A 6,000-nucleotide genomic window follows, 5' to 3' on the forward strand; every position below is an offset into this window, starting at 1 on the left:
CACGCGCACGCAACATCTGCGCATGGCGCATGACACGAAGTCTACGCGCACGCGCATGCAACAACTTCACGTGGCGCGGGACATCAAGTCTACGCGTACGCGCATGCAACATCTGCGCGTGCGCATAACACAAAGCCAGAGCCTATGCGCACGCGCACGCAACATCTGGGCATGGCGCACAGTCTACGCGCACGCGCACGCGCAAGGTTCATTATTATTATAGCTCGTAAGCCGCAACTCGCGCAAGCTCTATTATTATAGCTCATAAGTCGCCTCATGCGCAAGCTTTATTATTCTTATAGCTAGTAAGTCGCCTCACGCGCAAGCTTCATTATTCTTATAGCTCGTAAGTCGCCTCGCGCGCAGGCTTTATTTTTCTTACAGCTCATAAGTCGCCTTGCGCGCAAGCTTCATTATTATTATAGCTCGTAAGCCGCAACTCGCGCAAGCCTTATTATTATTATAGCTCATAAGTCGCCTCGCGCGCAAGCTTCATTATTCTTATAGCTCGTAAGTCGCCTCACGCGCAAGCTTTATTTTTCTTACAACTCATAAGTCGCCTCGCGCGCAAGCTTTATTATTATTATAGCTCGTAAGCCGCAACTCGCGCAAGCTTTATTTTTCTTATAGCTCGTAAGTCGCCTCACGCGCAAGCTCCATTATTATTACAGCCCGTAAGTCGCTCACGCGCAGGCTTTATTATTATTATAGCTCGTAAGCCGCAACTCGCGCAAGCTTCATTATTCTTACAGCCCGTAAGTCGCCTCACGCGCAGGCTTTATTATTATTATAGCTCGTAAGCCGCAATTCGCGCAAACTTCATTATTCTTATAGCTCGTAAGTCGCCTCACGCGCAAGCTTTATTTTTCTTACAGCTCATAAGTCGCCTCGCGCGCAAGCTTCATTATTCTTATAGCTCGTAAGTCGCCTCACGCGCAAGCTTTATTTTTCTTACAACTCATAAGTCGCCTCGCGCGCAAGCTTCATTATTATTATAGCTCGTAAGCCGCAACTCGCGCAAGCCTTATTATTATTATAGCTCATAAGTCGCCTCGCGCGCAAGCTTTATTATTCTTATAACTCGTAAGTCGCCTCGCGCGCAGTTTTTATTATTCTTATGGATCCGTAAGTCGCCTCGCGCGCAGGCTTTATTATTCTCATAGATCCGTAAGTTGCCTCGCGCTCAAGTTATGTTACATTATTATCAAGATGCGCGCTCCATCTTTTATCAGGCCTCGCGCCACTATGATGCGTGCTATATCTTATTTATGCCAGGGCACCATCATTATCACAAGGACCGCAACATGTCACCATCATGGGGAAAACCTCCCAAAACTCAGACAATAAAGACAAGGCCGAAGGAAAGGGAAAAAACTGCCCCATGACCTAACACACCTCATAAAGTCCAGCGCTCCACCTAGACGCTTGCGCGCCCAGGAGCAACGCTGGACTTGGGGGGCTTGTAGGGGTATGGTACCAAACCCGGTTTTACGACCCTAAATTTATTATGTTTGGCTTATTTTATTATATGGACTAATACAATGTTATTGGGCTGAGGGGGTTTTGTGGAGGTAACCCTAACTGGGCTAGGCCCATTAGGGTACCATGATGGTGGCCATGAGACTCTCTATATAAAGAGGTCTCCACCTCCTTATCAAAGGGTGATGCTCAATAAGAGCCACCACCACTTTTTTATGTCTGTAAACAAGAGATCTTCAGGATTTCTTAGCAGTCACCTCCACACCCCCGAAAAACCATTGCAGGTCTCAAGCAGCCGGAGAAGAAGATCAAGACGTGGTTCGTTCATCTCGAAAATCCGTAGAAACATCGTCATGGATCAGGTCAGATTCATTTCGTGCTTCGACATGTATATATATATATAGAGAGAGAGAGAGAGAGAGTCATGAGAGAGAGAGAGAGATTGAGATTGGGAGAGATATATGAAGTAGATTGCAATCAATAGCTTAGAGAGGTCCATTGTCCACATCTCAATACATTAAAGAAGAAAGAAAGGATATGCATTCATAGGCTGAATATTGTAGGGTCCATAAGCGGGGCATAATTTGATAGTCTATTTATGTTCATTATAGAGTATTTTAAAATTAACTCGGTCGACATCTAGTCAATAATCAGTTTAAAATTATTTACAATATAGTTTCAAACACAAAACTGATATGTTTTTTTTTTCTTTTCTTGTACTTTTATTCCTTCAAAAAGCAAAATTTATGTGTCAATTGAAACTTTTAAAAAATGATATAATTTATTAGGAGATAATTATAGAACAACATTAATAATTAGTATGTCTGGTTTTCAACCAAAGGCAACAAGACCGTGGTTTTGCAATCCTGCCCACAGATTCTATTTGAATAATTATTGTATCTATTATATAAAAATAGAAATTATTAAATAGCAAGTCGCCAAGTTGACAAAAAATATGAAATAGTATTATATAATATTAAAAAAGGAGTTGATTTCTTGATACTTGAAGTGGGATGCGTATAGCCATGCACATCGAGTGGAAGTTGTTGGTGTGGGGACGTATCCACGCATGCATACTTCGTAAGCAAAAGCGAGACACAAGTTTTATCCAAGAACTTCATAGCAATTCATCTGGCATGAGGCTATGTATAGTAGTTTTAATTTAAAAGTTTATTAAAGTACCATATTATTGTCATATATACGGTGTAACTTTAGTTAACCATCCTTACATGAAGTTGTACTTGTATAACTAAAAATGCATGATTGGTTGGATTTGAGTTGGTCCACATATTCTTTCCCCTAGTGCTCGTTACCTTTGGCGGATGAAGGTTTGGCACTCGGGTGGGATAGCGGGGGAACTTGTTCGCGATAAACCATACGTCGGATCAGACTCGGGTACCAATCCCAGCTAACGTCGTCATCGTACATGCCTCTAGACAGGCGATACCTCTTCGGTGCAGGAGCTTCTAGTTCCGGGACTACTCGGGGTGGCGATAAGGTAGGTAACTGCTGTTCCTTTCCATGAGCATGAGTCATCTGGTCAGATGATGATGATGGTAGCGTCGACATCCCTACACGTAAGTCGTGTATGCGCGCGTATGAGCGAATGAGGTAAAGAGATAAGATAACGAGAGACTAAGCAAAGTATATATGCAGTGCGTATAATTATAACTAATGGGTCGTTGCGGTTATAGTCTAGTATGCATGCAATTTCTAGTTCGCTATAACCAATGGCTCTGATACCAATCTGTCACACCCTCAAAATCCACTAACGGAGTTTTACCGTCAGAGGGTGTGAACTAACAGGATCGGAATCATTAGTTATAATCAAACCATAATTAAAGTTTTCAAACCACGAAAACATTTAAGTGTAAACAAATGCGGAAGCGTAAAACCTTTAACCAAAAGTTGCGTCACACAGGACGACTTAAAAACTCACATAACAGTTTAAAAACAAGTTTGTATAAACATAAACGTTCAAAGTAATGCATGATCCTATACCGCGCGCCCGCCTCGGCTACCTGAGAATAACATACTAACAGTGTCAACACGGGGTTGGTGAGTTCACAAGTTTATAGCAATAAAGCGTTTACGTTTGCGTTTAGCGTTTTGCGTTTAGCGTTTTGTGTTACCAGATAGTGTTACATCAATTATATATCTATAGGTAGCTAGCCTATAAAGCAAGTATTACTAAGTGTTCGACACCGAAGCTGACTGTTTATCATGTGCCTTGCCACCAGGTCTATCCCGACCATGGTAATGTGTTAGCCAAAATTACACCCACTCGACCTCCAGTCGAGTTTAGCGTTGGGTGGGTTTTGTCAAACCCAGTAGTACTACTCAACAGTGACTCGCTATTATCCAATATTAAACGGTTCGATGTGTGAAGGACTTCAGTTGTTTCGTTTGCCACTTAGTCTTTACAAGTGATATATAATCTAATAACAAAATCTAAAAGCGTTTCGGGGTATGTTATCTCCCCCAAGTGAAAAGCGTTTAAAAAGTTAAAAGGGGAACGTGAAACTCACTGTTTGCGAAGAATTCCAAAAACAAGTCACCCAAGTGATGCGCGTCACAGAAAACCCTCACTAACGTTCTAAAACAACAAGGAGATTTTCTAAGTGTTGGAACTATTATCGAATCTCTAGACTCGGCACATAATACCTATGCACAAGATACGTTTCGTGTTTCGTTTGTGAATTGTGTGTGTCTCAACAAACACATTTGTGATACGTTACAAGTGTGAAAAATTATTTACGTGTCAAGTATTAATAGTGTACATTTCTAGCAATTATTCCCCACAAGGGCAATTTGGTCAAAACATAACAATTATCTAGCAATTAGCACGTTTCATGTATTTTCACAAAGTTCAGCAGTTAGTTTCATCAAGACATAATTCTACTTGAAAGATTACTCTATTAAATAGACCATAGCATCTCAATTAATTCACCAAAAATTTTCACAAAAACATACATGAGTTAGGTTTCCAGAACATATTTTATTGTATTTTTATTCCACATATTTTTCTCATAATGATCAAAACATTACAGCAAACTCACAGCAGTTAAAATCATGCGCAACAGAATTTTATTTGTTATTCCCGTTAAATAAAAAATCCAACTAATGCAAGACCAACTGGGTTAGGTTCTTAACTCAACAAGTTAACTTCCAGAACTGGAACCAACCCATTTGGTCTTGTAGTTCATGAGATATGATATTTACAAAACAACCTAACAGCGGGTCTCACAATTCATATTTGCACTTCAGTTTTGTAAAATAATAGAAGTTAACCTTTACTTGTCCAAAAATTACAAAATTGGACTTTATAGAAACTAGACTCAACATAGAACCTTGTAGTGTTAACAACCTCGACCAATTTCCACATTAACATTTAGTTACGGTTGTCTAAACATAACTTACAATCTGTCCAGTACCAGTTTTGACCTTTAATCACATTTAAATCGTTTGACCAACCAAAACACCCCCAAATTAGGCGTGGTTGGACTTTCTAAAAACTAGACTCAGAGTACTAACTTGTAGACTCATAAACAGCTCAGTTTGCTTTTATATTCAACAAGTTACATGTCGTTCAAGTTTAACTATCTCTGCTGTCAAAACTCAGCAAGCACAAACAATCATCTACCATGCATCCTAAGCATACGACATATCTCAAAACATGTAATAAACATAATTAATCACAAAAATCAGTAGTAAACCTCTAGGGTTTACAAGTAATCAATGATTTAACATTCTTTCACCGTTCAAAACCACATATGATCATCAAAATCAATAACTAACGCATAATCAATCATCCTCTAATCAAAATCAAGCACATAAACACTTAATACATAATTTACAAAGTTAGGGTTTCATGTTTATACCTTAAAAACGCAGAAACAACCAAGAGAAACGTGAGAGATGTTTAGAAACGAGTGTGGGATGCTCCGATTATGAAGAATAAGATCAAACGGATGTGATATGAGGGTGGGTGTTGGCTGCCGTCGCAAACAGAGAGGGGAGGGGGGTTGTCCGATCGGGTATAGAGAGAGAGGGAGGGAGGGTTTATTAATATTATTTAATAATAATATGTTACACATAGATCCCTCAACTTTTAAATATTACTTTTCTAGCCTAAAGTAACTTGTTTGCATCTTGAGTTAGTGTTTTAAATGATATTATCAAATAACACATAAGCCTAACACATAATTATCACATAATTATTGTTTGGATGTTTTTTGTTTATTCACCAATGGTTTGCGTCAACTCGTTTGCGTTTCGGTGCAATCCCGAAAGACTACACATGTAGTAATTGTCAAGCGTCATTTAAAACTCTAGTTTAAATGTAATGAGGTGTGCGTTATAGATCAAGTGATCTCAAGTTTGAATTGACGGAGTTTGGATTAACGGAGTTAACCTGAAATTGACGAGTGTCACATCAGCAAAGTTGGTGCCGTTATCGCTTACCAAATTCTGTGGAAATCCAAAACGACAAATAATAAATTCCCAAATAAATTTTTTGAT

The sequence above is a fragment of the Bidens hawaiensis genome, unplaced genomic scaffold (assembly GCF_021521415.1).
Source record: "Bidens hawaiensis isolate Kalapana, Puna unplaced genomic scaffold, B.hawaiensis_p1.1 tig00014826_1, whole genome shotgun sequence".
Classification (NCBI taxonomy): Eukaryota; Viridiplantae; Streptophyta; class Magnoliopsida; order Asterales; family Asteraceae; genus Bidens; species Bidens hawaiensis.